At 34.4% G+C, this 10129-nt stretch overlaps 1 long non-coding RNA gene across 1 annotated transcript; it reads left to right on the top strand.

The window, feature by feature from the left end:
* Positions 1 to 3073: 3073 nt before the first annotated feature.
* On the top strand, positions 3074 to 6254 carry LOC110785443 (uncharacterized). Its single transcript, XR_008924728.1, has 3 exons — positions 3074 to 3197; positions 4745 to 4968; positions 5964 to 6254. It is a non-coding gene; the product is annotated as an uncharacterized lncRNA (long non-coding RNA).
* The last annotated feature ends 3875 nt before the right edge of the window (positions 6255 to 10129 follow it).

Genomic DNA, 10129 nt, shown 5'->3' with positions numbered 1-10129 from the left:
TTCTTATTTGAGAAAAACCGGAACTTTTGAATGGATGAGATGAAATGAATGCATGTGTTGTACATGTTGGGAGACTTGATTGCTGGCCCAACTTACAGGTTTACACAATGTTTGAAATTGGTTCTCGGTGTCTCTCCTCCGGTTTCCCTCATCGCCCAAGTTTTGTTCTTCATACACCCTTGAGGTACTTCCTTTTTTCCAGTCCCTAATCCTACCCGTTCTGATGATATTATTTTCTTCTCCAAATACTCCGTATGTTATTGGAAATTTGGAGATATATCCCTTAATAACGTTCTTTCATTTTAGTTTAGCGATTTTTTTCTCAAATCATAACAAAATTGAAAAAGTGTCCAATTCTTTTTAACATCAAGAACTGTCAAAACAGAATTTTCAACAATAGAAAATAACAGCAAAATCTAATTATAAGTTTTGATTTTGTTAATATTTATTTAATTGAACCTTCTAACATTTTTTATATAATACTAGTAGTGAAAAAGTTGATAAGTTAGACTCTTTTATTTGGCAAATTAGGAGGTACTCCGTTAGACCTGTCAAACATGTCGGTCGGGTCGGGTTGTAAAAAATTATTTTCGGGTTCGGGTTGAATCGGGTCGGTCACTTTCGGGTTCGGGTTTAGAAATGCTTGTTCAAGACCTAAAGTTTTCGGGCACAATTTAAAAAAACTAGTTTTTGGGCGCGTTCGGGTTATATGTTGATCGGGTAATGAAATTTAGAAATTATGTTGTTCTTAAGTAGGTGTTAGAAGGTGTTTAAACCAAATGACAATAATTAAAATTTTAACATATGAAGTCTTGTCTTTTTAATTATTACATTTTTCTGCTCATGCATGTTCATCTTCCCTGAAAAAATAGATCCACTTTAAATCACTTATTACCACCAATAACATATCATTTGTACAAAGACCAAAGAAATTTGCAACTGTTACAGTTTACGACTATACTCATGTTATCCAATTAAGGGAAAGACTTAACAAAGTCTAACTATTGAACTATACTGACAAAACTTTTTCTTATAGGAGAACCAAAACTAATTTTCAGTTCCCCTAATAACAAAAATATACAAATTAAACCCACCTAAAAGTCTCAAAATGTCGATAACGATTTACCCACCTTTAATCATTTGCATGGAAACCATAAATTATAAGATTATCCTTCGATCTCTGCAAAATGGATTGCAACTAATTAAGCAAGAAAAATAAACAACACACTTCTATTCTTCTAATGTGCTTAAGAAAAATCAAGAACAACGTGCTTAGAGAGAAATAGATTGGGGGGGGGGGGAGGTGGTATTACAGCTTGAATTGCATGCATGAAAATAAACAATATAAATGTTGAATTAAAGCACCCTATAATTTCCTATCGTTTCAAAAGGGATAAGTCAAAAAGTCTATTAGTGAGGTACGTTAAATTTTGAATTAATGCTACAGGAGAAGGGGAGAAGATTTGGGGATTGAATTAAATTGACATTGAAAATAATTAAGCTTGGAGAGTTAATGGGAAGGTGAAGAATGGGGAAGATGAAGTAGGTGACGGTAGTTTAGGCATAATTAAGTTGAGTATCGATCCTAATTTTGGGTAATTCCTCTGTCCCGTTTTTGTAGTCCTGATTCTATTTTAAGCATCCCAAAATTATAATCATATTTCTATTTATGGTCATTAAGTTTTCCACTTTCCCATGTACTATATAAATTAAAAATGCACTGAAAACCCAGCACAACTTCTCCATGTACTATATTCCTTTTTTCATGTATTATATTTCACTTTCTCATACAAATCTATTATCAATATACTATATTCTAAATTTCTGTGTGCTATATTACACTTTTCTTAAAGCCCGTGTTTTTAGTCAAACAATACTATAAATATGAGATGGATGTAGTACAATTCTAGTAAATTAAAGAGACGGATATTAGTAGGATACTACGTAATAACTAATGATAATAAAGTAGAATAATGAATGACCATTACTTTTTTATAACAAAAAGTAAATAGAACGATTAATAAGATTGAGACACGTGTCATCAAAATAGTATTGCTTATGTGTCATTGAAATGGTGATGATTATGATTTTTAAATACTAGATATTTGCAGGATGAGTCACAGTAATGAGGATGAGAATCGATCTCAGGATCACCTAAAACCGGAAAAAAAGCTCTAACCAACTGAGCTATTCCCAACTCTCGGGTCAAGTCGATATTTGACAGTTCTATACTCACGTACAGCCTTTTGCTTTTGCTTTTGCTTTTGTTTCCTTATCTACAACCTTTTAAAAGTGAGGAGTCCAAGTTCACTATTCATGCAATAGTCCCATGACCAAAATGCCCTTATATTCCTACCATTTATCTTTTGTGCCCTTCCTCTCAGTCATTGCTTTAACGTTAAACCCTTTTGTCATTCAGATCTTCCCCTTTTCTCTTCTCTGCAAACACTCCCAGCCATTCGAGGCCACCTATTTCTAGGGTTCTAAGCTCTTTCATTTTCTTTTTCATAATTCACTCCATCAACTACCAAACCATTCTCACTCCTAACTATCAATCTCAAATCCAAATTTACAAAGTGATCGGTGACGCGTCGTCAGCAGCAGCAAGGAGAAGAAGCAGCCGCCGTAGCGCCACCCAAACTAGGATCGATTACTTCTTACCTACGCCGTCACCATGGGTCGTATGCACAGTCGCGGGTACTTCTTCTTTTACACTCTCAATGTCCGCCTCTTCTATCCCCTACAAGAGGACTCCACCTTCCTGGCTAAGATCTCCGCTCAAGATGTAAGTTCCCTTCATGTTTAGATTTACCTTATTTAGGTAATTGTTCTTGTTGGGTATATTATCCTCTATGATTAGATTTTGAATTCTGTTTTTTTCTACCTCGATTTATCGTTCATATTTATTTGATAAGTCTTTTTTTTGGGCTTTTTTGCCTCTATTTTGTGTATGGATGCATTGCTATTAGGGTTTCAATTCTTCAGAAAAGGTCAAATCTTCGCGATGGTTTTTGCTGCTATTATTCATCATTTGAGCAACTCCCTTTACAAAGTCTTTTGCTGCTATTATTAGGTCAGATCTTTGATCAATTTGATGCGATGTTTTGAAGTTTTCACCATTTTCTTCGATCTCTCTTCTCTTCCAAAAAGAAGAAGTTTTTGATTCAAAAGTTGGTGCTTCTCACTTGGTTCGCAAGGTATCTCTCTCTTTTAATTTAGTTTTTGTTTCTTGAATTTAATTTAATTTTGTGTGAGAAATGGTTGGTAATTAGGGTTTTGTTGGTAATTAGTTTGAATTGTGTAAATTAGATTAATTTGATTTGGAGTGATTTTGTTGGTTTGTTCTATTAGGTACATACTGGCATACTCTGCTTGGAATGGTTATGTTGTTCAGGTTTACAGGAACTGAAATGACATGAACAAGAAATGAAAACAAGTTTTGTTGATTGTTTATTAATTAAACTTCGGATATCGGTTGCTATATACTCTGGTTGTCCTGACATGATTGGAATGTTATATCTTCACGTTTAGAAGAATTGAGTTGTATTGTTGTTTACTTCGTATTAAACTTGGGATATCTGCATTTCATTTTTCGGGTGAGATGTTGTGAGGTGAAATTCTTCCTCCGATTCGTTCCTTTATGTTTTTTTCCTGTTCTGTTACTTGCCAATAACATTGTTGTCACTATGTTAGGAGATTTACATGCTGAAATCTTGTAGATGACAATGCATGCTTTATGTCCTGCGTCCATCTTAATTTAGAGATGCTCATTGCTTTATTACATTGGTGTAATATTTTGTTATTGGATGTCATGATCAAATAATTAGAACCAACTATAAATGGGAACTTATGGTTAGTCTCAAAGCCGCATTTCTTAGATGTCATAAAGTTTCATGATAGCAATTTAGTCTTTTTCATGAATTTGGACTTATTCAGGATGGTAAGAATAGGTTCAATCTTTCATTTATTATTAAGAATTTAAGACATACATTGAGGTCCATTTTGGTTTGTAACTTTGTATGGTCCTCGTGTCTTTTTTGGTACAGTCTGCTAGAGACGTTGAGGGCTTTGGTGGGTCAATTGAAGTGAATGCGTCCATGTGCTTTGCAGTTTGTTTTTTAGAGGGGGAATTAGACAGTAACGGATCGTATGGGCGTATAACTCTGTAGTCTGTACACTATAGCCAGGGTTTTACGTATGCAACGATTTTGTTACTCAGTCCCGTAATAAAATGCCACATTTGACTTGTGTAGTCGGTTTTTGTCAACTTCGAGCATTTATCATGATATCATATGCTTATAAAATGATCGCCTTACACTGTTAATCCTGTGTCATAATTTGATGCAATTCTTGAAAATCTATGATTTAACTGTTAAATTCAAATGTGACCCATTATTCTGGAAGGGGAAGCAAATGTTTTCTTGTGAGCCCGCCTAAAGTTGTCCTCCTTCATAATTAGCCTGTATAGGAATTTGATGTGATAGAACTGCTAAATGCACGTTAAAAAAATAAAATCAAATGTCTGACGATCCATTTTTTGCACCTTGCGTTTTGGAAGAGACCTGAAAGTTTGGGAGAGATATAATTAGAACATTGCTGCAGGATTAAAGCGATGTTTTTATCGTTAGCGAATCTTTGGATGTTCTAAAATTTTGACTTGTTTTTGATGATTTCAGTTGACTGGCAAGGAGATCTACCTCTTTGGGTATTAAGTTTTTTGTACCTTGTTGTATTTCATTTGCAGGGGCGATTCCGGTGATAGTAAGCTCACCAAAGATGGAAACACCTTTTGAGAGAAATGGGCTTAATTCTAAAATATTTTCCATCTTCGGTTTCGTCTTCCTTCAACCTCCTCTTCTCTCACCGCCACTTTCCTGATGAGGACCGATGTTCCTTCCTCAACAAATCTGAGGTTGTTGATCGTGTCATTACCTCGCCAAGAACTTCCAGAAAGTTGACCCTTCCAAGGTTTGAGTTTTAATCTCAATTTTTTCAATTATTTTATTTAGAAATGTCAATTAATGGTCTATTTAATTTGATAAATCGGCATAAGTAGCTTGTTGGAGTCAGCCTTTTAGGGTTCTTATGTCTGATTTTATTGCAAGCGTCAGTCATTGATTAATTGGTTTTAGAATAATTAATTAAGGATTTTTAATTTTTGTTGCTGTTGTTGTTGGGGTCAATTTCGAGTATCGGTATGAAATTGAACAAGTCGATGTGTATTTTGATGGTTGTTCGTTTGAATACAAGTAGGATTAGAAGAATAAAGAAGTGTTCTGTAGGAAGTTTTAGTTGTAAGTGGAATAGGAGGGCACAAACATTAGCTTACTTAACTTATTTTGTGTTCTGTAAGTCGACACCAGGAAGAACAACGAACATAATGTAGTATCCAAAACGTTTTTGCTAACTGTTGACCAGTTGCGTATATTTGTGTTCATAAGTTGCTTGATATAAAGAGCTTTCCCGTCACTGGCGTCGATGGAGTAGTGGGGAAAATTGGATATGAGATGTACATATTTTAGGTGATTTGATCACTTTTTGAGTGATTGTGCATGTATGTGTTTTTACTTTTGTTACCTCTGGTTTGTGTTGCTTGTTGCTTTCAGAGAATTTGATTTCACTTTTATCATTTATGTAGAATCATTTCTCTCGCATTTGATTTGTGATTGTCAAGAAAAGGCCACATATTTCCTCACTTTTTTCCGCTGATGTTTAAAATCTTTCTCATTACGCTTTTTGAGTGCGGGTCGTTTCAGTTTTCATATTGATTGTTAGGTTTACCATGGTTAGCCCTCTTCTTTGCTCACATTGTTTATATATTTGAAGATATCAGTGCCTGGTCTTTCAGGCTTGATATCTCTTGTATTACATTCTAGAAGCTTTATATCCTCTCAGTTTGTTTCTTTGGGCTGCTAAAGTTTGGTTCTTTGACTTTGTTTTGTGTTTTTTGAAATCATATCCAGTGCGCATGAGCTCAATAGGGAGAAGAACATGTCTATTCCTCAATTTGAACCGTGCAGATGCACGTCGATGTTTTCTATGCTGGGATGAACAACTGTTGCTAGACGAAGTTGTTAATGTTCGGGATGCTCTTAAGAGATCTGATTCTGGAAAAGAACAATCTCCAAGGAAGGTAGATGAAGGTTCCAAGGAGTCTAAAGGCGGATCTCAAGCCGCTTCAGAAGCTAATGAGTCAGCCTCCACTTTAAAGTGGGCACAAAAACCAGATCAGTTATGTTCGTTCAGTATCAGATCAGAATTAAATTGTAAGCGTTTATGTTCGTTCAGTATCAGATCAGTTTGAGTAAATTGAATTATATTATGTGAGTAAATACTTGTAATTGGAGAGAGCTAGAGAGGGGATTGGGGGTCAGGGTTAGAGAGAGACAGTAAAGTATAGATGAAGGAGGGAGGAGACAGTGAATTTGAAACTGGTTGGCTTGGAAATTGGTTTTGTATCCAACACTGGATGCTACCACCATATTCTTGAGTGATTTTCATGGAGACCATCAATGAAAATACCTATGCTGTAAGCCTCCTTCGTCACCAAATATTCAGTTATACTTCGTATTCAGTTTCCATAAAATTAATCGCAGCATTAGACACAAATGAACAATAAAAAACTGTATTGGTTTTCGTATTGAGCAATGAATTTCGTTATATCCATTAGAGTCGAACACATATGAACACAAACTTTAGGTATTATTTGTTGCATCTGATGTAATTATATGTGATTTCATAAGTATAGTTGCCTTGATATGATCTGATAAGAATTACTCTTTTCAGAATGGTTAGGAAACCTTTAAAAAGGTTCAACACATGCCTAGATGATGTTTCTCCTTTATGTTGTTGATCCTATCTAATTTGTGTTGCACTGCTGCAGTGTATTATGAGAAAGTTGACCAAATTGTTAGCCGTGGGAGCAAATTGTTACATGGACTTGAGCAGCCTCTTGTAGATCGTAAGTGATCTAACTTTGCGTATATGATTTACACTGCAGTTTCAGTTGACAGACTTGCATATTAGAATGCGTGTCTTTGAATTATATCAGGCTGTAATTTATTGAAGTATTTTCTTCAGTTGCATTGTGTTTAGGAAGCTAAATAAGGACATGTTAGTTAAAAGCCTTTCTCCCCCCCCCCCCCAATACACAAAGGATTTCAGTTATTACCAATGATGGATAAAATAATGTGGTGAGTTTGCACGATGCCATTATTAGTAGTTGAATTCTCTTTGAGTTGGCCTTTAATATTTATGAAATTAGGAATCTTTGTCTGATAATTGTAATCCATCATGATTCAGGAGTCAGGACTATTTAAAAGGTAGCTATTAATCTTGCTGATTTGCATGAGATATTTATATCTCTGCAGGATCTGTCTTTCTTATATCTCTTTCTTGCTCTTATTTTTAATCAAATAAATCATGACTTTATTATGCTCCAATACTTTAAGGAGGTGTTTGTTGTAGCCATAAGAAAGCTTCTCTAATTTCTTTAGTTTTTCCTTAGAAAGTTAGATTGTCCTGCAGGCCATTGATGTTGTTAGCTGGAAATTTTCTGTAGTTTAGTATTATCTTTGTAGTTTACACCTTTGATTAAATAATTTATAAATTATAATTTCATTGAAGTGTATGATGATCACGGAGTATTAGATGCGCTAAATTGTTTATCTGGTTGACCTATTGATTTAATTAGGTTAAAATATTAGTAATTTTCTAAATTTGATTGATTGCACAAAACCCTTACAAAGAAATCATAGTAATTGAGTAAGAAAATAAGAAAGTGGGTTAGATCATTATGCAGTACTTTGATGATACGTATGAGTGCAGTTAATCTATATTGTATAATAATTTCTGTAATTTAAATTTTTTAGTTTCAGTTTATTTTTCTTCTATAATATAAAGTTGTAAACACTATACTATGTATATTATTTAAAAAATGGGCTTAGGGTGGGTTTTTTTTTAAAAAAAAAATCTTAATCTTTACTTTAGGAGATAACAAAAAGTAGTTATTTGTTTTCAGATTCTTATGTTGTCATTATTTCAGTTTTACTTGCTTAAAGATGAAATAGATTATTATCTTTAACTTTGTAATTAGGAACCACTACATTTGAAGAAATGTTCAACCTTTGACATTGTATTTCATTTCATGTTGATTTTGATGCAGGTCAGTCTTATCTTGATCATGCTGGACCCTCATCAATGGTTTCAAATCCGTCGTGCCATGAAACTCTCTACCAACATTAGATAATCTTAATCTGGGTGTAATTAAGAGCCTACCTTCAGAGTTGTTTTCAGAGATTAATGATATATATGTATGGAGGGAAGTTGACTAATCTCATGTCAAAGGCAAAGCTGACTTTTGTAGTCCATGTGCTATGCATATGGAGGAAGTTGAAGGTAACAATCTGTCTAGATGTATTTGAAGATTCCCATAGTACAATCTGACATCAATGATTATTTAGTTGATCTCCTCAAGAACATGAAGTTCGTGCTTTATAACGTTATTGCCAAGGATAATCTAGCTGACTTTCTTGTTGCCGACACTTAAACGATGCTTATCATAAGAGTCATCTTGTAGTTTTGCTTCTTTCTTTAATCTCTTCACATATTGATCATTCAAGTATAAATTCATAACAGGCAAAAAAAATATAATGTTGCATCAGAATAATAGCCTTTAAGGGTGTGGTAATATAAGGACTAATTATGTCATACTTTATATATGATAGGGTTTGTTATAAAACAAGAGTTGAATGTTAGAACAAACATTATATTCTGATACTTATGAGTGCAAGCGTTGAATGTTCCATATTAGAAAATCCTGAAAAATAATTGTTAAGAAATTTTCTCTTTGAAACGTACTTCATGACTTCTGTTTGTTTTCTGAAGTTCTTTTCAACCATCTTCGCATAAAGGATCGGAGAAACTTTCTTACTATTTTTTTTATCTGGTTCAGACATCTTTTTATTAAAATAAATCTTGTATGGATTTTTGGTCATAAGATTTGGAAGAAAGGGACGAACTATCTTTATATGAAAGTTTGTAACTATAATTTGTAAGATTAACTGCTGACATGCTTTCTCTAAAGATAGTGTGACAGAAAAACTGTCGTGGGTGATAGTTCTTCAATACAAAATTTTGAAAAATCTAATGTTCTCCCTCTGAATTAATGCCTTAAAAATAAGAAGGGAACTAGGGGATTGTCCTGGGTTTGGTTCCATCTTGGAAGGTTCTTTCTTTTGGCTTTTACTTGCAGTCCCAGGGTTTGATGATAAAAGCATTACTGATCTTGTTTATCCATGTTCAATTTCTCTAAATAGCTGATGTTAGCAGTTAGCTTATTTAGCTTGTCACGTATGTTGGTGGTGTCGATGATGGCATTGGTACCTAAGACCTGTATTTCAAATTTCAACCATTTGTTCTATATTATGCTCCCATGTATTGGTGACATTGGCTTTTATCTCTGTTGTGATTGTGACATATGCTAACTATTGCCTTGTAAATTTTAACATGCTAGGCCTGTATTATTGAAAGATATGGAGGACACTTGCAGCTGCTGTAAGGTAAAGGCTTCTTCATTGAAATTCTTACTATGTTAGGTAGTAGGCACTGATCTCTTCAGTTCATTTGTTTCTGGAGTTGGAAATTTCTGTATTGAGCATATACATAGAAGCTATAAGTAACTTTGGTAAATTAAACTATCAATTGAAGGGTTTTTGTTACCATTGGTGTTTGCCTATCAAATGAGCTCGGATTCCAGCGTCTAAGGGCGACTAGATATAGCGTGTACGTTGTAGTGTTCCACTCTCTCCTCATCGGCCTTTTGTGCATGGCCCTTATCCTCGTTGCTAGAGACTATTTGCCGTTATTTACACTAACGGCAAGGAATTGCAACAAGCAACTGCTAACTTATCCTGGCTTCTTGGTGTGACAATGGTTCTTAACAATGTTCAGCCTGTCATTTTCTGCAATTCCTGCTATGTTTTTGCCTTTTTTTTCCTTTCTATCGACGTGCAACTGATAGATAGACTCTTGAACACCCTGTACTTTAGTACTTCATGGTTAAATAATTAGTTTTTTATGATATTTGTAGGAGTTGCCATTGGAGGGGGGTGACAAGCAACTTTGGCAA

This window comes from Spinacia oleracea, chromosome 6 (assembly GCF_020520425.1).
Source record: "Spinacia oleracea cultivar Varoflay chromosome 6, BTI_SOV_V1, whole genome shotgun sequence".
Lineage (NCBI taxonomy): Eukaryota > Viridiplantae > Streptophyta > Magnoliopsida > Caryophyllales > Amaranthaceae > Spinacia > Spinacia oleracea.
Note: the sequence above shows the minus strand (reverse complement) of the source record. Positions and strands in the feature narration are given on the sequence as shown.